This window comes from Lepidochelys kempii, chromosome 1 (genome assembly GCF_965140285.1).
Source record: "Lepidochelys kempii isolate rLepKem1 chromosome 1, rLepKem1.hap1, whole genome shotgun sequence".
Lineage (NCBI taxonomy): Eukaryota > Metazoa > Chordata > Testudines > Cheloniidae > Lepidochelys > Lepidochelys kempii.
The window spans coordinates 186,081,402-186,103,935 of record NC_136380.1 but is presented as its reverse complement, the minus strand read 5'-3'; the positions used below and the strand labels follow the sequence as shown (position 1 = coordinate 186,103,935).

General features: G+C 44.6%; 1 protein-coding gene across 1 annotated transcript in view; it reads left to right on the top strand.

Annotated features, from left to right (window-relative positions):
- Positions 1-10,699: 10,699 nt before the first annotated feature.
- Positions 10,700-22,534, top strand: part of LOC140895114 (uncharacterized) — a 60,902-nt gene continuing 49,067 nt past the window's right edge. Inside the window, exon 1 of the mRNA XM_073304411.1 lies at positions 10,700-10,966. The gene's annotated coding sequence lies outside the window, so the exon portion shown is untranslated. The remainder of the gene's footprint in view (positions 10,967-22,534) is intronic.

The following is a 22,534-nucleotide window of genomic DNA, read 5'->3' as shown; positions in this document are numbered from 1 at the left end:
CCTTCATTAGCATTCAGTTCAGATTGGTGAGTGGAGGCCCATTGTGAACCACATAATACTCAGTGTACATGTAAATAGACAGAAGGATAAAAATCTCCTGTCTGAAAGAAAACTTGCTTTTCACCTTTGCTGGTGACCAGTCACTGGACACAGACCTTAAGAACACAATTTTCAATGTACGTATGTAACTCTTCGCATAACCTCCATATGTGTGGAAAGGGTGGCTGGCCCCCTGTGATTGAAATAGGTCCAGCACTCCTGTGTCAGAGCAGATGCTCTGAACTGAGCCAATTAAGCGAGCGGGGGCCACAGCTGGGCTATAAATGCTCAGAGGGCATTTCAGGAGAGCGTGGCTGGAAGGGTAACTGCGAGAGAAGCTGTAGGGAGAGGGTCTCCTGCAGTGCTCCCTGAAGAAAGGTGTTGGGGCTGGGGAAGAAGACCCAGCTGAGGCAGTACCAGGCTGTGCCCAGCTTAAGGCTGGATGGAGATTTCTTTTTGTGTTTGCTTTATTTGGAACTTTGTAAATAAAGAAACCACACCCTAGCAAGGGCTGTGGCTGAATGAGATGCTGTGTGAGAGGTTTGTTTAAGGAACCCTGAAGAAGGGGAAAACAGTCGTGGGGCGCACTAGAGGCACCCCTGGCCAAGAGGAGGTGCTCAGGTGGTGGCACCATGTTACTGTGCATTTTGCAATGGTATTAATGACGATTGGGACACAGGTTTTATATGAGACCTTTATGTGACACTCTGTGGTGAACTAGAATGGTACGTACCAGACCCAGGAGGAAATCAGTGTAACCCTTATGCACCCTCTCTGTGCTTTTTGCAGTTAGCATTCAGAGGGTCCTGGATCACAGCATCCTGTACTAATTTAGAATGCTGACAGAAGGGTAGCTGGGTCAAATTTGAGTGGTGTTGCTAATGGAGAAGTGACTGGGCCAAATATGATTGGCTGTGCAACCTGGTGCACGTGGTTGCAACACCACTCAAATTTGGCCCAGCTGCCCCTCGTCATGCATATTCCATATTTTTGAAAGACAATGCTGGCAACCATACCAGTAACACTCCTCTTTAATGTTAATCAGGTCCTTGATTTTCTGGTGTAGCTATTTTTTGAAAGACCATCACAGCAGCTGTTTGGGCTTCTTATAAGACTACTGGCACTATAGGCTTGTTTTCTTTAAAGCTGCTGGGTTTCTTAACTTCAGGTACAAATATGAATTTAATTGCACACCTAATGTGCACATTCAGTTGCCATGAGAGTAGATACCTGATCTGCATCAATAGCTGCATAGGCAAATTACACACTTTTTTACAAGTCTGGTCATCCCTGTGCATGCCCACACCCTTGGATCTTGGGGGGAGGAAACGTGGACAAGGATATGATGCTGCAGGAGCAGCCTCTAACAGTTTCTGGGAATTCCATGCTGCCTGTCATCTGATGCACAAACTGAAGGTGGTTATAGATGGGTGGCTAACCAGCTTCCTCACTCTCCCTTGGATTTCCACCACAGCACGTGCTGTAGGTTTGCTTTTCACACATTGTAAACGTCATCTTTTCTTTTCTTTTAAGGAATTCCACTGATAAAGCTTCAGAAAATGCACTCTCCCCAAAATCTCACAAGCACAATATTTTGATCAAAAGGGACTTTTTGTCTGACGCACTGAGGCAAATAAGAAGTCTCCAGAAATTTCACAGAAAACGGAATCAGAATCAGTTGGAGGAGAGGAATGGCAGCATTTTACACCAACATGTCCTCACCAGTTTGACACAGCTCTGATCCTCTTCCCCTTGTGCAGGTTGGGTTGCTAGGAGAGGAAAGCTCTGCTCTCATCATGAGTATGCCTAGCTCTCTCTGCTGTTTATTCAGTTCAGCTCCACCTGTTGGTTACAATCGCAAACTGCACCATTTCATTACATTGCCTTTCACCACCATAAAACAATGAAACAGCAACATAAATGTTTCCCCCTCAGTTTGAAAGGACTTAAGGGTACCCTTATACTACACTGGTTCAGAAACTGCAATTTGTAATAGTCCCTTTTCTACCTATAACCACACTTTAAAGAGTACAATAACCTTGCTTACAGAAAGTTCTAAGAGCATCAAGCCTGCAGTTTTGCCAACCTTAAGTGTTCAAAAATCATGATTCAGGACCTCCAGAATCAGGAGATTGCCTTAAAAATCATAAGATTATTTCCTAAAATACACATTGTGTTCTTTTTATTTGTATTCCAGTGTTTTGAGCCTTTGGGATGCAGTTGAGTCACATTTTTCAACTTTTTCTCCACAACATGGAAGGCTAGAAACATACTTTTTTAAAAGTAAAAGCTAAAATTTTCACAAAATCCTATGAATCCAGGAGCTGGGGCTTTAAGAAAAATATCTGCTATCATGAGAGATGGCAACCCGACTGACTGCTTGAGTTTTAAGGGTATCTAGGTATTTTGTGAGTCTGACCATGAATTGCATGTAGTGCAGGAGCAATGTGGACTACATTGGTGATAGAGTGGGGCTGAGGTGGAAGAGCAAAATATTTCAAAACAACTGCCACAAGGGAGGCAGGGGAAGAGAGCAATCAGAAGCAGACTGTATGTTATAGGAAGGAGTGTACATATCAACAAATACAAAGAGGTCCATGAAGGCAGAGCCTTGCAAGTTAAGAGTAACACATTCTAAACATAACTCTCAGCTTTCAGGGCAGCAACTTGCCTGAGGGGGAAAAATAATTGACAAGGAACCGTGATGAGCAGAATTGTGAATGGCTGCTAAACAGGTAAGGATGAATCACTCCCTCTGTTCCTGGTATTTTTCACTGTATGTGTAAACAATGGGCCTGCTAGATGCTCCAATCCTGTGGAAGATGGAGAGTTAGTTGGGTATATGTATGAAGGCTAAATTATAATATTTACACATTATTTATATTATAGTTGTACCTATTACTTGTGTTACTGTAGGGCCCAGGAGCCCCAGACATAGATCAGAATCCCACTGTAGTAGGCACTGTATAAACATAGAACAAACCAAGAAATCCCAACTGGTATCACGGTCCTATTAGAGCAGGCACTGTACATACATGTAGTAGGAAAAAGTCCCTGCCTCCAAAAGCTTACAGTCTAAATAGACAAAACAGACAACAGATGTGAGAAAGGAACATTATTCTTCCCATTTTATGAATAGGGAAGTGGGCACTGTGAAATTAAGTGACTTGCCCAAGGTCACAAAGGAAGAGCTTTTGTGGAAGAACCAGGAAGCAAGCCAGATCTCCTGAGTCATAGCCCAGTATCCCACTCACTCTATCATCTTCTCTCTGCACCAGTGATACTCAGACTGCGGCTCACGAGCCGCAAGTGGCTCTTTAATGTGTCTCCTGCGGCTCTTTGCAGCACATGATATTAAAACACTGTGTGATTTAATTACAAACCAATCTAAGTTATTAACCAATCAGGATGCTTTTACTATGTTATTAACCAATTGTAGTTGATAAAATTATAATACTTGGTCAGTCATATTGCAGTGAGAATAATACATAAATCTCAAAAAATAATAAATGAAACAAGAAATTCAATGAATGTGGTTCTTTTGGGTAATGTTGATCGCTAATGTTTGGCTCCGGAACTACTGAGATCTGAGTATCACTGCTCTACACAGAGTGTCTACTACATATAGAAGTATAATTGCCAACCTTGTGGCTCACTTCCCATTGTAATGTGTTAACTGCAGTTCAAGGGTCAAATTCTGCCCTCATATGTACCCAGGTAGCCCCACTGAAAGGGTTCATGAGTGTAGCTGAGAGCAGAATTTGGCTTTGATCATTGACAAGAAGCTCAAGAGTTGGGTGAGTCCTTCCTACAGTGTGTCCTGAACTTTGTGAACTAGAAGATCTGTATTAGTTTGGCGAAAGGGTGAGATTATAGTGGAGCAAACCTTTTGTGTAGTGACCATTTAGCAATCGCTCCCAGAGCCTCACACACATGCTCACCAAGACTAGTGGATGTTCCATTCATTGTACCACTAGATGCACAGCTATACTTCATGCAGGTGCACAGGCCAGACTGGCAACATTGCACCTCTCCCAGCTGCAACTGTGGTTCATGGTAACATCCTTCTGCAGAAAAGATATGCCTCCAGTATGAAGACATCAAAGTGCGCACAGCAGCACATTCAATTTTTTTAACTGGCCTGATACTTTCAGAACCCCAATATATTATCAACTAATTTATATTCAGATCAGTTGTGGGCTTGATGAAGCAAGCACTGGGTGTAATTCCATAGCCTGTATTATGCAGGTCAACTAGATGATCATAATGGTCATTTTTGGCCTTAAACTCTATGAACCTCTTTTATCCATCTCAGTAAAGGAGTGTGGGGAGCAACCTCTGTCACTAGGCAACCTAGTGACAGAGGATGTGGAAAAAGCTAATACACTCAATGCTTTTTTTTGCCTCTGTCTTCACAAACAAGGTCAGCTCCCAGATGACTGCAGTGGGCAGCACAGCATGGGCAGGAGGTAACCAGCCCTCTGTGGAGAAAGAAGTGTTTCGGGACTATTTAGAAAAGCTGGATGAGCACAAGTCCATGGGGCCAGATGCGCTGCATCCGAGAGTGCTAAAGGAGTTGGTGGATGTGATTGCAGAGCCATTGGCCATTATCTTTGAAAACTCATGGCGATCGGGGGAGGTCCTGGACGACTGGAAAAAGGTAATGTAGTGCCCATCTTTAAAAAAGGGAAGAAGGAAGATCCTGGGAACTACAGGCCAGTCAGCCTCACCTCAGTTCCTGGAAAAATCATGGAGCAGGTCCTCAAGGAATCAACTGTGAAGCACTTAGAGGAGAGGCAAGTGATCAGGAACAGTCAGCATGGATTCACCAAGGGCAAGTCATGCCTGACTAATCTAATTGCCTTCTTTGATGAGATAACAGGCTCTGTGGCTGAGGGGAAAGCAGTGGACATGTTGTTCCTTGACTTTAGCAAAGCTTTTGACGTGGTCTCCCACAGTATTCTTGCCAGCAAGTTAAAGAAGTATGGGCTGGATGAATGGACGATAAGGTGGATAGAAAGCTGGCTAGATTGTCGAGCTCAACGGGTAGTGATCAATGGCTCCATGGTTAGTTGGCAGCCGATATCAAGTGGAGTGCCCCAAGGGTCAGTCCTCGGGCTAGTTTGTTCAATATCTTCATTAATCATCTGGAAGGTGGTGTGGACTGCACCCTCAGCAAGTTTGCAGATGACACTAAACTGGGAGGAGAGGTAGATATGCTGGAGGGTAGGGATAGGATACAGAGGGACCTAGACAAATTAGAGGATTGGGCCAAAAGAAATCTGATGAGGTTCAACAAGGACAAATGCAGAGTCCTGCACTTAGGACGGAAGAATCCTATGCACCGCTACAGACTAGGGATCAAATGGCTAGGCAGCAGTTCTGCAGAAAAGGACCTAGAGGTTACAGTGGACGAGAAGCTGGATATGAGTCAACAGTGTGCCCTTGTTGCCAAGAAGGCCAATGGCATTTTGGGATGTATAAGTAGGGGCATTGCCAGCAGATCGAGGGACGTGATTGTTCCCCTCTATTCGACATCGGTGACGCCTCATCTGGAGTACTGTGTCCAGTTTTGGGCCCCACACTACAAGAAAGATGTGGAAAAATTGGAAAACGTCCAGAGGAGGGCAACAAAAATGATTAGGGGACTGGAACACATGACTTATGAGAAGAGGCTGAGGGAACTGGGATTATTTAGTCTGCAGAAGAGAAGAATGAGGGGGGATTTAATAGCTGCTTTCAACTACCTGAAAGGGGGTTCCAAAGAGGATGGATCTAGACTGTTCTCAGTGGTAGCAGATGACAGAACGAGGAGTAATGGTCTCAAGTTGCAGTGGGGGAGGTTTAGGCTGGATATTAGGAAAAACTTTTTCACTAGCAGGGTGGTGAAACACTGGAATGAGTTACCTAGGGAGGTGGTGTTCCTTAGAAGTTTTTAAGGTCAGGCTTGACAAAGCCCTGGCTGGGATGATTTAATTGGGGATTGGTCCTGCTTTGACCTGGGGGTTGGACTAGATGACCTCCTGAGGTCCCTTCCAACCCTGATATTCTATAATTCTATTGCAGGTTAACAAATTTTGCATTTCACTATAAGGGATAAAAACTCCAAGGATGCTGCATTGAACAAACATACTATAGCAGCAACCATTATAATGGTGATGTTTTAGGGACAAGGAAGCGAATATTTCCACTAGTTACAGCAACAAGAAAAAGTACAGTGGATAGGCACAATACAATAGCTCATACTGGACTCTTGTGAGTTCTGGGAACTAGTGGCCCTATACTTAAGAAATGAATTGTGTTATCTTTAAAAGCCACAAGTGACCAGGACTTTTATTTGATGTGCCATTTGAAAAATGGCATCTCTATAATAGATTATAAAGGCCAGAAGAGACCATTGTGATAATTTAATCTGACTTCCTGCATAATACAGACCACAGAAATTCACCTAGGAATGCATCTGAATCATTGAGGCATAGAATAGCATTACTCAGGAGCAGAGCTTGAGCTGTTGCCCGGCTATTGGCTAATAAGCATTATCTATCCACCCCCTTTGGTCAGTGTTTTGGCTCAGTCCTCATTACTTCATATTTTCTCCATCATCACTTCCATAAGTCCCATCATCCCCATGTCCCTACACTGGCACATGCTGAGCAGAAACGCATGGGGACTAGCTCCCCCCACAAATCACCATGTAGGTGCTACTCAGCCCCACTTATCCATCTAATGCACACAGTACAGAAGCAGTTTGATTGGATGCAGCACCTCCTACAGTGAGAAGAAGTGCTCCCCTGATATCAATAAGCCCCATCTTTTCACTGATTGATGGGAGTTGCTGTGTCCAACCAAGCTGATTTGGTGTGGCACTGAGACAGCACAGGCAGACAGGAGAGAAATCAAGTGGGAAAAAGTAAGTACAAGTGCTAAAAGGGGTGGGGGAAATGGGTTAAGACATAAGGAGGAAAAAGTGTCAGAGGAGGATAGCGTGTCGGAAGAAATACAGAAAGCAACAAGGGAAAGGAAAGATTGTCATCAGTGAGATTTAGGAGCCTCGTACTTAAGGCTGTCCTGAATTGGGACCATAAGGAGAAGAACAACAGAAAACAAGAGAAAAATTACAGAAAAGAGGGAGAGAGAGGAAATCTACCTTACCAGGAGCAGTCAGTCACAGATTAAAGGATCTGCCTCAAGATGAGCCAATTCAGGCATTAGGAAGTTTAGGAATGATAAAGGAAGACGAAGTTATCTGCCCTAAGGTAAGAAAAATGGTAAGGGAGAAACCTGAAAATAAAAAAGACACAGGGGAAGCAGAGAGGGAAAGGTGTTGGCTCTTCTTATTAGATGGAATATGGCCCAAACAGGCTATGTTTAATGTTTAACACTATGATTATTTTTCAAGACAAACTGAACATGGGTACTTATATTGATCAGGCTTTAGCCAATGGTGGTCAAGAGTGGTTCCTTTCATCTCCAAAATATTAAAAAATCCAGAGCTCTTTCTTTTTTGGGGAGAGCAGGGGGGAAAGAAATGTGGATTGCACCACAATGATCCATGCCTTTGTGACAGATGGATGAGATTACTGTAACTTGCTTTACTTGGGGTTATCCTTGAAAATGATTTGTAGGCTGTGGCTGTCATAGAACATGGTATCGGGACTACACAACAGCCTTTATCTGCAAGCCAGCAATGCCCATGTGTACAACCTTCACTGGCTGTACATAAGGAATGTTAGCAACTGCACATCAAAGTCTTACTGTTACTACTGCAAGCATTAAGTAATATGGGACCTGTCTTCTAGAAGTCTGTTGACTTTATGTGCCATTGAACAACTCCATTAGATGAAACTGGAACTGAATCATCCTGAGGTGTAATTTAGCTGCAGTTTCTAGATTATTAGAAATCAGGTCCTTCTTTGTTGTGGGTCTGCAACTCTAGAATACTCTGCCCATTGATATGTACCAGTGTAAGGCCCCCTATTCAGGACAGCACTTAAACTCATGCTTACAGCCAGGCACATGCTTAAGTGTTTTGCTGAATCAGAGCCTATAGCCATAGTATTCTTCTAATCAAAGCTTAAGACAGTTTTTGTCTACTGCTTAGTTCTATCAGGGCTGTCTGTGGTTTTATTTATAGAGTGGTACCTTATCAGGTTGGAACTCTTTCCCCAAAATTGGGTTTTATTGGTGTGTGTGTGTATGTTGGCTGGAGGTTCTGAATCCCTAATTTAAGGATGTATTTGCCCAGGGAGTAGGATGACAGAGGACGTAGCCTAAAAAAAGGTAGTAATAACAAAAACAATATTTTTGTGCTTTTATTGGTGTAAGCACAAAAATATTGTTATTGTTATTACTACCTTTTTTTAGGCTACGTCCTCTGTCATCCTACTCCCTGGGCAAATACATCCTTAAATTAGGGATACAGAACCTCCAGCCGATCTCGCTTCTCTTTGCATCTCTGTCCCCCTGCTGCTTCTCCCTTCCATCCTACTAATTTCAAAACATTTTAAACCTGACCAAGGCTTTGCCCCTGGATTGTGTGGAGGTAGGATGCTAAATGGATTACAAAATGCTTGACTAATAACAGGTTTGTTTTTGTTTTCCCTCACCTTGAAGTCCCAGCCTACGTGCTCCCTGAAACTCGTTTTTTCTCCAGAAGGTTGCTTTGAATCCATTTCCCCTCCTCTTTGGTATTACACTAACCTTTCAGTTCCATGCCGTCAGGAAATTGCTTAATGATTACTGAAAGGTGTTCAAATACTACAGTGATGAGTGGGGTATAAAAACTTATATAGAATAGAACAGAAAAGAAAATGTGCACATTTATACATCTGAGCCATTATTATATAACAGATGTCTCTGATTTTTCCCTCCCTTCCCCCCCTTCTCTTTTCATCTCTCTTTTTGACATCTTCAGTCATTCCTCTGTCTCCCTCTCTCTTTCTCTCTTGCACTCTATCCCTCATTCTTGGTAAGTACCTAATTTACATCCTGTCCGAGTCACAAAACTTCAAATTAGGCCTGAGTAAAATTTTCTCAGTGAAACCCAGAACCATGCAACACCCTGTTTTGGGGTTTGAATATAGAGATAGTATGGGCTAGTGTTTGGATAGTCAGCTCTAAGTCAGGAGAGTTGCACTCTCTCTTCTGCCACTGATATCACTGTGACATTAGACAAGTAATTTAATCTCTCTGTGTCCCTTTCTCTGCCTAGGAAATTAGGATCCACCCTTGTAAAATCACTTTGAGATCCTTGGATGAAAGGTGACATCCAAGTGGTGAGTATTATTATTATTTAAAATGAAATTATGGAATAAACTCACTGAGTGGTGTGCAAAACTTTTTGGTTGAGATTTGAAGCAAAACCTTTTGTTGTCTCTGGACAGGCATATGTTTTTCAAGACTGAGTTTTGTGGTTTTGTTATGAAACTTATGACAGTTGGTCATGTGGTCTGTCTTCTGGGCTGAATGAACCCTCATGAATCCATACACAATGCACAGAGCTTAGTGAATCACACCACTAAAGTTTCGGTTTGGCTTTTACTGAACTGAGTTTGCATGAACCTAAATTTCAAGGGGTGAGGAACCCTGTGAATTGAAGCCAATAAAAAAAAGTTTGCCCAAACCCATGTGAACCACAACCAACAAGTTATGCACAGCTCTGCTACAAATCCTGCCCTCAATACACATATGTAATTACCTCTGGTTCCCTCCTGGGTTTACAGGACAGGATGTGGCCAATGAGAACCTAGTACTGTGTAACCTTAGCTCCCTACTTCCTAGCTCTTATGGTTTACGCTACTTTTGACTCTCACAATTTTTCCAAGTCCAAAAGTGCTTGATCTTTATAATTCTTCAGGTTGAAGTGAAAACCATCTCCTCCCAGCGCTTGCACACCTGCCCTCTGGCAGCCCATGTCAGAGGACTTGTGGTTAGAGCAGAAGATTGAAACTCAAAGGACTCCTCAGTTTTATTCCCAGTTTTTGCTACTGACTCTGTGTGTGATCTTGGACAAATCACCTAAATTCTCTATCAGTTCCCCCGTCTGTAAAATATAGATAATGATACTTCCCTGCCACGGGCATGGGGAGGCTTAATTAATTAAGATTAGTAGGAACTTTACAATGCTTAGGTGGGAAATGGAATGCATGGTGTTATTTAACTCTGGGGATGGTTTATGTTTAAGCTAAAATCTCAACAGATTGAGGTGGAGACAATTTTGATTGGGCAAAATCCCTCCCCCCTCAAGATACAGAGTAAGCAATCTGATTTTTTTATTCCCCCCCGCTCCCCGCGTTGCTCATTTGAATAATTCCTCCCCGCACTGGGAGCCTTAAAAGAAAGAAAAAAGCTTTTGATTGCACGGTGCTGCCTGCACAGCTTCTGCCTCTGCCATTTTACTGGGACACAGCAGACAGCTTTCTCCCTGCCCCCAACCCAGCCGGGGCTCTTTCCTGTCTCTGAGCTCCCCCAGTACAGCAGCGAGCTGAGCTGGGCTGGGCTGGGCTGGGCTGAGCTGCCTGGTGTGTGTGTGTGTGTGTGTGTGTGTGTGCAGCTAGGCCTGTCACTGGAGTTTTAGTTTGCATTCTGAAGAAAGGAGGCGGGGGCAGGGCGGAGGGAGGGGGAACGTCTTGTTTGTGGCTTGTCAGCAATTGCTGGAGACAAGCTTCCATGTGTGAAAGCTACTTGGCATGAATGCCTGGGCCGTACCAAGTGCCGCGGCAGCGAGAGGGGGAGGCAGAAGGAAAACCGATCAGGCCAGAGCAGACAATAGGCCCCTAAAGTGTTCCCCCTAAGTTGCTTTGATGTTGTCCTAGTGTCTTGGTAGCGGGAGGCCGGGGACTGCGGGCGCCGGGGCTCGCTGTGTTGGCCGCCGCGGCCCCCCCCCGGCTCGGCGGAATGACTCCCCAGGAATCCCGCGCCTAGCAAGGTAAGAGCGGCCGCCGCAGACCCTGCTCCCGGCCGCGGCGGGCGGCAGCGCGGCGGAGCCGCCCGAGCGCTCCGTGCCCGCGGGGGGCTCGTTCCGCCGCTGCCGGAGCCCGCTCCCGGCCCCGCCGGCTGGAGACCCCCGAGCGGACCCCGCCGAAAGGCGCGCGACGCCTCCCCCGCCGGGGCCGGCGTGGGGGTGGGGGGGGAAGCGGGGCACGGCCGGGCGCAGCAGGCTGCTGGAGGCCTCCCGCCTCCCCCGGCTCGGCGGCGGGGCCGCCGCGGCTGCATCGCACCCTGCTGCGTCCCCGGGGGCTGGGGGAGGCGGTGCGCCAGAGCCGGGGCGCTCGCAGCCCCTGGGCCCCGGGGGCATGGCAGGCGGGGGGAAGCCAGAAACTTTTCCACGGCCGGGGGTGGGGAGGGCTCGGTGGAGAGTTTGATCTCTCGCCCTCCGTGCCTCAGTTTCCCCCTCCTCCCCCATCTGCAAACAGGAGGTGGTGAGAGTGACCTATCTCAAAGGGGCGAAATTCCATCATGTTTGTAGCCTGCCCGGCGAGCCTCAGGTGGAAGGTGCTAGAGAAGGACAAAGTATTATATATTATTTATTATTAAAGAGACCCTGGCAGAAACCGACTAGAGAGCGCAGATCCAGTGTCTCAAGGAACAAAAAGCTTTTCCCACCTGTTGGCTTCTGTCCTTGTGTCTTTTTGGAAGATTTATTGGCCGATTAATAGTGAGAATGAGGTGGGAGGAGGGGTTGGGGTTTTTCTTCTGCCTCGCCCCTTGTACATCTCTTAAAGAAAAATAGTGAGATGCCAGAGAGAGAGGAAAACCCTGGGTTTTTTGTCATTGTGTATTCCAGACCTTGTGGGTTTTTTTGGACCTAACTGAAGCAAGGCAGATCTGTAAACTACCACAGGGCTGGAAGATTTTTATTGTGGATTTTGGAGATTAAATGAGATTTATTTACAATTGCTATTTATCGGCGAGTAAATATCTGGCTGTGTGTGAGGGTAAGAGTGTGAGGTCTGTTTACTCACTAGTGGTTTTGTGGCTATAACCTACTGCTGCTGAGGTGATGCTGCGAAAGAGCAAAAAGGGAGAGGGGGTGATGCCTGAATCCTGATTCCCAATCCTTACAAAATTAAAATCAAAATTGTTCTTGATTTTGTGAATTTTCTTTCGAGATAAATTCTGATATTATTTTACTGGAGTGAAACTTTGGCACTAGGTGGATCCTCCTGATGTCTTTTAACTTTATCACCTAATCATAATTCTAGGGTTTCCCTGATTCTTGCTATTTGTTGACAAGTAATTTACAAGAGCGTGAGCTGCACAAATGTTGATCAGCCTAGGGTCCTGACACAACCTAGGTCATGTAGGAGCTGGAATAGAGAGCAAGAGTGAGGATTCATGCTTTCCCAATCAAGGCCTGGAGGAAAGCATCATGTGTTAAAGAATCTGAGCAGAATGGGAGATGGGGGAGGGAGATGAAATTGGCCTGAGACCCTCCTCAGGCTAGCAAGGAAGATGGAGGCTCCGTATGGTGCTGCAAAAAATGTGAAGGAGAAATTCCGTTCAGTTTCCCTCTGCCTCACCCCCTTCTTGTAAAAAAAACAAAACAAAAAGCCCCCACCAAACCAAAACCGGTATTTGATATAACATGTGCTGCACTAGCTGTGTCTCACACACTCTACAGCATTAAAAAACACAGTTATGGAGGTAATAGCAGAGGGAGAATTTGAGATGTTCAGTCAGAGGAGGAAAAAAAATATTTCAGGTCAGATTTTAAATGAGACCGACGGACAATGAGGCAGGGGGATCAAAGAAGCCTGTTCCTGGTGGCAGGACCTGCAGACGAGAAGGCTCTGGCACTTATGCCATTGAGATTGGATGAAGAGATGGAGAGGAGCACAGTGCTCGATGAACAGAGGAAGTAGGGAGAGAGGAGATCCAAGAGACAGGCTGGACCAACTCCAGGGAGGGTTTTTAAAAGAAGGGATTTTGAAGTAGATCCCGACATGAATAGGGAGCCACTGGAGTTGTCTGAGGGCAAGTGCGATGTAGCTGTACTTCATTGTACATAGGAAAAGGGAGAGAGCAACATTCTGCATAGGGTGGGATTTAGGCGGGCCATGGAGAAAGGAGTCACTGTGTCAAGGCGGGTGGAGATGAAGGCATCAGTGAGGTTTTTACCAGGGGCCAAATCAGGTATCTGGATAAACAGAGATCCTCAAGGTCTGCCTCTCATGTTAGAGATTTGTTGCTGAATTTCTATTTCTGTGCTAGAATCTGGTAACCAAAATATGATCATCCTGCACTCCACATCCCCAAATAAATATGTATGTGTATTAAATAAATGTTATTTCATGTGCATGCCTCTAAACACTGCTCCTCTGCACACATGTTCACAGCAACACCACATGCGTAACCACAAATGGCTACACAGCACGTGATTCCTGCAGAAAGAACAACGCACATGGCTCATACACAGGTATGACCTGATTCTCTATTGCCCTGCAACTTATGTAGTAGTTTACGCCAGTGCACAGTGGATGCAAAATGCTGTCACATCACAACGATAGCTGTTTGCACCCACTTTGCACTGATGGAAATGTCTACACAAGATGAAGGGCAGTTGAGAATCAGATTCATGTGTTCTGTACTATAGTGACCATGTACGATACAATGGTCCTGCGCACCTAAGAAGACTCACACCACTGTTGCTGTCTTGCACATTTGTGAAACAGACATTACACACACAAACCGCATCTACCGGACCCTCGCTAGGACGCACGTCTATATAGCGCGAATTTGCATATAACGTGGTCGCAGCCATGGATCCCAAATTTAATTAATTGGAATTAATTTTAATGCAGTCCCCACTATAACGCGGTACCGTGCATGGATCCCAAATCCCACGTTCTAGCGAGGGTCCGGTGTACTACAAGACTTTTAAACTACACACACACACCCTTTCCAGGAGTCAAACATACCACAACTTGTTCTCCTTATTAAGACGTAAAATAGGAGGAAAGGCAGTTTCTGCTCATGGGATATGTGCATATCACACTTTTCACACACAAAGAATACACACAGTCAGCGTTGCACCTGTTTAAATTCAGCCCAGGCTGGCAGTTAGTGAAAGTTACCACCTGATGGCTTTTCCATGTCCTGTGTGGCTTCAGTTTAGTTCCTAGTGGATAAAGGTCAGGTCACAAAACAAAACCCAACAATAGTGAGCACTAATTGGTCCCTTGGTGGCAGTCTTAGCAGAAAGCCGAAGGACTGAATGGGCATGAAAACTGGGGTGGTGAACCAACTGACCAAATGTTGAGAATCTGCACAAATAGTGAACAGTGAATTGGAGATGACAAAGTCAAAACCAGCACTGCATTATGGGTGTCAAGAGCTGTCCATGCTGGGGTGAGGAGAGCAAGAGGCTGCTTCCTCTTATCATCTGACAACTCAATCTGCTGTCAGCACAGAAGGAAGGCTTGTGCATATTTTATGTCACTTTCCTCCTTCCAGGAAAAACTGCTGATCTGATCAGCTCTGCACTTTAAAATCCTAGATGCACTGATCAGTAAGTATGACCTGAGGCCAAAAACAAGCAGTGGCCTCCTGCCTCTGTTTCCTTGTGAACATCAGTTGCACCTTATCCTGCCTTGCAGAGGGAGCACATGCAGAACAAACCATGTGCGCCCCTCATAAAGTACAACACAGGATGCAACTAGCTGGATGGAGACAGAGGAAGACAATGGCAATGTGTCAGGAGGACATGGGGGCAAATCGGTCATTTCTTCTTCTGTTTGATGATGTTAAAAGGAGACCAAAGTAGCAATTTGGTTTTAATTTTGAACCTTATGTGAGTTGCCCTGGTCAGTTGACGCATACTGGATTTTCATGTGCAGTTTAGGATCTGTGGGGGTTGGCAGTAAACAATTATATTTTATTGCTTCAGATTAGGTTTTTGGTTGTCTAACGCTGCCAAACAAAGGTTTTTCCTAGCCTGCTCCACCAACATTATTTCTATATAGCAGACATTCAAGTCGCAAACATTATTCCTACACACCGAAGATTTGCACACCCCAAATGCTCTCTACATACCAAGAAGGTATAAATCACAAACACATTTTAAGGCTCTGGACGGACACACACACACACACACACACACACACAAAATTCTTGTGCTCTGGAGACATATTGATCATCATAAGCACCATTCCTGCAATCTAGAGACACAAACATTTTGCTACATAGCGACATAAGCATCTCAACTAACAGTGTTCTTACTTTCTGCTTCACTGGGCCCATTTGAGAGACAGTATGTTCTAGTGGACTGAGCAAGGGGACTGAAAGCTAAGAACATTTGAGATCTTGACACTGATTTGATGTGTAGCCTTAGGCAAATCAGCGGTAAAGCTAGCATTAACCTCTGTGAGTCTCAGTCCCAATCTGTAAAATGGGGCTAATACTTACCTACCTCCTAAAGTGGTGTATTTTAGGTTGCTACGATAAAAGTTTGTAAAGTGCTAAGTGCTTTTTTTTGGGGTGTACAGTATTACAAAATCATATAACGTAAAAACATGCAAAGCATGTATTTTTAAACACATAACAGGTGAGACTCATCCTGTTAGAAATTCTAATATAAACTAACTATGCATGCACTCAGTGCTATCTTGAGTGCTCCAGGATGTTCTATTCTTTCAGCAAGAACAAAACAACTTTTCAGTGATATACATTGTATATATACCCAAGTGAGAATATTATAAACCTATTGCACACTTCATATAACAGTTACTGTCCACATTCCCATGCACAGCAAGAAATTGATTAACAAAATACGAGCGCCTGAAGCTATATCACCTCAGACTGTGATCTCCCAAATTAACCAAGGTCTGGTCAATATCTGGGTTATAAACTTGGAATGATGATGTGGGGAGCCTGGTGTTTGTTTGTGATTCAGTATGCTTCCCTCTGGGCAGTACTGAACCAATTTCTCAGTATGGTGTGAGGGGACACAGTGCTTCAGGACGTGATGGACCAATTTCATTCTTGGAATAAGCAGCCACAACTCCCACAGAAGTCAATGGGACTCACATCTGCTTATTCCCAGGGTGATTTTGTCTCTGTGTCTTTCAGATGAGATGTAAAATCTAAATCCTGACCACTTACGATCATTAAAGATTCCATGGCAATTTTTAAAAAGGGAGGGGTCTTAGCCCTTGGCTCTTGGCCAAATTCAAACTCAGGAAATTGCATTCCATCTCGATAAAATTCCCCTATAGTTTAATTGAATAAAGTATTCATCGCTTACTGTGCTAAACTGTCATATAGTGTTTCTCTGCAGCCCTAAACAGTTGCTGTATTCCACCCTAGAGATGGCCACAATTCCTTGCAGGGAGAAGCATTTTCTTTGTGTATAATTTGTAAAGCATTTTTGGGATACTTCTGGCTGCAATGTACTATTTACATTTAAGATCGCTGTATGGTTCAAATGAATGTGAAAATCAATTAGCAAGCATATATGCAAGAAGATATGATGTAGTGCCATTTGCACTGTGGGCAGGTAGTTAATGAATACATATCTTTCTGAAACAGAGGAATGTGGGCCAGATTTTTAGTATTCTGCATATGCAGTTGTGTGCCTAATTTATGTGATTAGTTGTAATTGTATTTGCAAATGGTCATTAGGCATGCCATTGCCCATTTGCCTGTGCAGTTGCCATAATTGAATGCATAAATGTTGTAACTGCATGCACAGGCATACAACTCGCCATGTAAAATATTGATAATCTGGCTTTCCATGTGCAAATATGAACTAAAAATGTGAGCATCTCTCAGTTTAATTGCACTCACCTGCATTTTTCAGTGGAATGCTTGTTTGGACATTTTGCAGTGTTGTCATTCATATTTTCACTCCAGGAAGAAAGGGTTAACTAAGTAATTAGTGGTGATTAGGTCTTTATGTTTCTCATGGTAAATGTAGAGAAAAGTTACAGGGGAGTTATGGTGAGAATTTTACAAATCATGGAGAAACTATGAAAACAGATTGTGGGAGGGGGCATTCCTACTGAAGACAATAGGACTTTCTTTAGCCTTTGAGTTCAATGGCTGGAAGAGTCAGGCTCTGACTTCTAGAACCAACTGCACCTTTAGAGATGCCTAACTATAAAAGATATGTTTGTGTTTGGACACTGTGCTGGTCACTGATGATGGACTGACAACTGTGAGGCCTGAAGTCTTTTATTTATCTCAAACAATATAAAGCATAGACCGCCACAGAACAAATTTCCTTCACACTGCCCTGCCAATGGGTTTCAACCTTGCCTGGTGGGACTACCTCTGGGGGTGAGAGAGTAGTTCAGTTTTCCTGAGTATTCATTCTTTGGCTTCTGTGGTGACATTGCTAACAAAGGGTCAGTCAATACTAGGTGATAGGAATCTCTCTTAGCTGAGTAGAGACCACTAAACCCATTTCACATATGCCTCTCAACAGCCATGAGAGAGGAGCACTTTTTGTCTTTAGCTGGCTGTGCTGGCTTTGAACTAACAACCCAGAAGTAAAAAGCTGTATAGGCCATGCAAGGCCCCTCATCTATTCAGTTCCTCCTAAATAGAATTTTAAAAATGTTTCTGGATACCTCTTGACTTCTTGGGTATCTGGCTGCTACCATTTCTACCTTACATGCCTTTCCTTGTAATCTAATCTATCAATGTATATTTAATGTACCCAGCGCCAGAGTATCTAGGCACCAGGTCTCAGCCTTCTATCACTTGTTTCCACAGATGTTGTCTTTAAGTTATAGTGGATGCTTTAATTTCACCACTTTTTTCCTTTTTGCTCTGTACTATTCTCACAGTCTCATGCTTGAAAGTCAACACCACAAGTTCCCTCTGCTCTGATTCTTTGACTTGGATTTCAGTCTAGTGGCTAGAGCAGGATACTGGAAGCTAAGACTGTTTTTTTTTCTCATCCATGCCACTGACTTACTATATTATTGTGGGCAAGCCCATTAACCTTTCTGGGCCTGTTTACGTAGCTACGTCAAAGGGGCAAAACTTAATTTACTCCAAACTCTTTTGAAGCCCACAGATACAAGGTGCTATAGAAGTGCAAAGTATGTTTTAGAAGTGTTGTCTCTGACCCTGACCGCTCCTAGTCTCCTCAACAGTCCTGTGGAATATTCTCTTTAGTCTCTTACTAAAGTTTTTTCCAATTTTTACCTGCACATTTACGCACTCTCTCCGCTGCATGTAAAAATACCAAGCTATCTGAAGTCATAGAAATATCTGTATAATCCTGACAGCTGTGACACACATTCCTCCTCAGCAATAAACAAACAACATACACAACCTGCCATTAACATAGGTTTATAGCAGCTAGACATCACTCACTGATCTGGGAGGGGGTGCTAGGCAATTCCTGTGCTAGTGAGTCTTAAAGTAGTGTTTTCTGAGGTTAGGAGTACTCAGGATTTGGTATAATTCCTGTGGGCGAGTAATTGGGGAGCCTCGTGTGGGTGTTTGTGCAAACAGGCAATAGGTGGTTGGTTTATTTGTGGCCTTACAGTGGATATGTGGCTCAAGTGTGTATGGCTTAGGGGTTTGATATTTATTTATAGGTACCAAAAAACATGTTTTCAGTAGTGCAAGTTGAAATGTATACAGTACAAATTAAACTGTAAATATATAACATTTTTCTTTAAATCAAGTCTTAGTAGATAGATTTACTTAAAGATTCTCATAACACCTGTTTTCCCTGCAACCAGCCTTCAAGCAGGTGGAGTGGGCCAGTAGCAATACCAGCATCGTTAGCACTCCCGCTCAACTGCAGAGCATTCTCTGAGCAAGCACCCCTAGCAGCCAGATTTGTATTTTGGTGTTTTTTAGATTAACTTAATATGAATATCTGTAATTCAGAGTCTCCTAAAATTGGGTTTGGTTATATATCAGAAAGTGTAGGTCTCTATCCAAACCTATGGAGGCCCCTAAGAGGACCTATGATTCTCCATTCCCACAATCTCTTTCCCTCCTAACAGGCTTTTTTCCTTCCAGTATTGCAGGGGAGTGGCCCTCTCAGATGTGTTCGGAGGGAGAATGTCAGGTCTGTTCCTTCCCCAGCACCTTATGGAGAGGACACCAGACTAGGGGTTAGAAGAGCGGGGGTCTCTTCCCAGCTTTGTCACAGACTCACTGTGCCATTCAAATATGTGTGTCAGTTCCCCCATCTTTAAAATGGGGATAATGCTTTACCCACCTTTTGTGAAGCACTTTGAGATCCATGGATGTAAAGTGCTAAGAATTAATTGTGGTAATTATTATTACCTCCCCCTTCTCTTTATTCCATGAGTGGGTGAAGTGCTTCTTCTTCTGGGTCCTTACCTTACTCTCTGCCCCTTTAGGTTTCCTCAGTTTCTACTGTAATGATTTTATCTCTATCATTCTCTGGACCCTTTTATTTGCACTTTCTCTCCTTCTATGTCATTTTCCTCTCTCTCTCTCTCTGCATGCCCCCTTTATTCTGTAGCACTCTCTTCTCCTGTCTCCTCTCTTTTGTTTGTCCCCATCCCCTCCAAAATGCCTCCAACTGTGTTTTTCCACTTCGGCCCCCTTTTGTTTTCCCTCCCTCTCTCTCTCTGTCTCCTTTTCCCCGCAGCCTGGGAGATGCCAGCTGCTTCTGCAGGACTGGCTGGTGGCTGTTTCAGGAAAGGAGAATGCTCCCACAACTGTACAAAGCTGATAGGAAGCTTATCCTTTCCCTACCTCAGCCTGTTCCGCCACCAGTGTTCTGCTACTCACAGAACAACTGTGGTGGGGCAGGACTCAACCTGCTGCCTGCTCTGTACGGCAGCACCCGCCAGTTTCAGGAGTCCACCTGTATAGTTTTTGCATATTCTGTTATACTTGGTTATCTTCTCAGGACAGAGAATACCCAGGACTGAATTTAAAAGTCCAGGACGGTTAGCAAGCTGCCTGTGGCCCAGAAACCAAACAAAGCATAGTTCTGTCCAGTGCTTTACTCTTGAGCCTTATCATGCGTGAGTATTAGTGAAGAAACAAAGACTTTATCCATAAACATAGAATCGGATGGACAAACCCTAGCTGATGCTACAATCCAGGCCTCTAGCACCTGAGGGTGGAGCTTTCCCTCTGACAAAACAGGGTGAGACCCCTCTGCATCTGAGGCGGCTGTTTTTGATTGTGCATCCTGTGATCCCTTTCTGTTCTATTCTATTTTGGTTCTTTTACTGCACAGCCTACCAGAGAATCGGAGCATCTAATTTCCTTTAGAGTGCCTGATTCAGTCCCAAGTCTTGCCTCCTGAGCTCACCCTGCCTGCTACTCCTGGGACACAGCCACAGAGCTTTCCCTCTTTTAATATCACTAAATCACCACCCTTTCCTATTCCCACATCTTCTGGTCCCTGTCACAGTTTATCTGCACTCCATGCTACAAAACACAGATCATTGGCCTAGCTGGATGCAGTATGATGAACTCCTGTGGTACCTAGTTAACCATTTAGAGATAGATGCCCCGGTATCACAAAGAAAATATAGTAAAAGAGAAGCAGTTTTGAAAGAAAGCCAGTGGGGACACAAAGCAGTGCTCTCTCCTAGCGAGACCAATGATCAGTGGGTCAGGAAACGGCTCTCTTTCCTAGGGAAATCCACACCCAACAAGGCAAAGAAACAGCACCAATGGATTATGGAAGTGTCCTCTCCTCCATGGCCATTGGAGAGTTACATTCTGCCAGCAAGAACCACATGCAGCAGGGCAGAGAACTACACTCTGTGTCGAGAGATCCACCACCAATGTGGGAAGAGACCTGCCCTCTCAGCCTAGACAACCACAGCAGCAGAGCTGCTTTAGGCATAATTGTTCTTGCACTTGCTTTAGAGAGCCCCTTGATACAACTTAGGGAATGTCCTGTATCTCCATTTTCCTCCAAGAAAGCCTGAGTGGATGAAACCTGCTCCTTCACCTCCTTGGAGTGACAGGAATTTTGTTGAAGGAAGATTGGCCAGAAACAGCTGGTGAGGGATTGTATTTCTTGCCTAGCCTAGTCCCCTCCCCCTCTCCTTTAACTGTTCCGTCTTCCTCAGAGTGCTTAAGTATTGAGGCACTCTTCCCCGGAAAGGCAGACTAGATGCTGCTTCCTCCACAGTTCACCCATGCTGCTCCATCAGTCAGCCGAAAGGGGATCAGTCAAGTGGGTGGGACACCAGGGTGTGGTGGGGGGTGGGGTTGTTAAAACTCAACAGCCATTTTGAAGGAAGGGCTGGTGTGATTTCTCTGCCTCTCTTGGATCTTGTCCCATCTCTGGATAGTTCTACACCATCCCTGCCAGAGAGTATTTAGTCATAGGGGGCTCTTTTAGCTTCTCAACCTTCATTCTCCCATCCAATCCGCTCCTGATCCCTCTTCCGCCCCTGCAACAAACCTGACTCTCAGCCTACTCCCCTCATCTCCAGTGGAGGGCCCCAACGCGTTCTGTATCTCTCACAGCCGTTTCTCATCCTCTTCATACCTGTTTCCCCTACTCATTCAGTCCCACTCTGGGTCTATGCTGGGTCACTGCCAGCCTTGCCATCCTGCCTTGCCTTGCCATCGTGTTCTTCTGCCTGGCCTGCCATCCTGTCTTGCTTCCCAGCTGGATGGTTGGGCTGAGAACCACCAGCCAGAAGGTGGGTGACATTGAGAACACAGACCAGAGATCAGTGAGGGCCCCTGAAAGCAGAGAGGTAGGGGAGATTGGGACTCACTCCAGGCAAGTGACCCAATTCACCATACTTCCTTGACCTCCTACATGGGCATCCTTAGCAGCATGTGGCTAAATAACCTTTTTGATTTCCAGATGTCCTCCACCTCAGTACTAAACGGTTTCTAAAAAGCTAATTAAACCACTTCTTGCTTTCTGGGTATTCTGTATAAATGAATCTTGGGGATTGTGTAACAGCCCCACAGTACATGCAATAGCGTCCTTGGCTGCTGTCACACGGAATTCAGTTCCCAGTATCATTACTCATCCCCATGATCAACTCGTGAAAATAATGGCAATCATTCCTCCCTCATTCATGTCTCTCAGCATCATGGGAGTGAAAGCTGGAGATGGCTAACCTCTCATCGTTTCTAAACCTACTCATCCATACACCCCTACATTTCAGTGGGTCCTAATTTTCTCAAAGATTATCTTTAGGGGCTGAAATGTTTTATGTCTGGTCTCAGCCCAATAGGTGAGCTTTTTCTGGAAACCTTGCATAAAATCCATTCAGCTGTTTATGAGTCACATGAACATGAGTAGAAACCAAACCCAGAAACTAATTGTCCTGACCTTCACTGCACTCAGAATACTCAAAAAAAGACCTTGTTTTAAACCACAAACTGAGGACTCTGTTCTAGCTTTATATAACAAGAGCCTGGGTTGGGCTGGGGATGGGGGGGAAAGGATGCAAAGCCAACGGCGTCAGGCCTTGGAGGCAGCATGCAACCTATAGCAGCTCCTACACTTTATTTTTGGAGGTATAGTCTGTGCCAGCTCATGTCCACAGGCCATTATGGAAGTGGA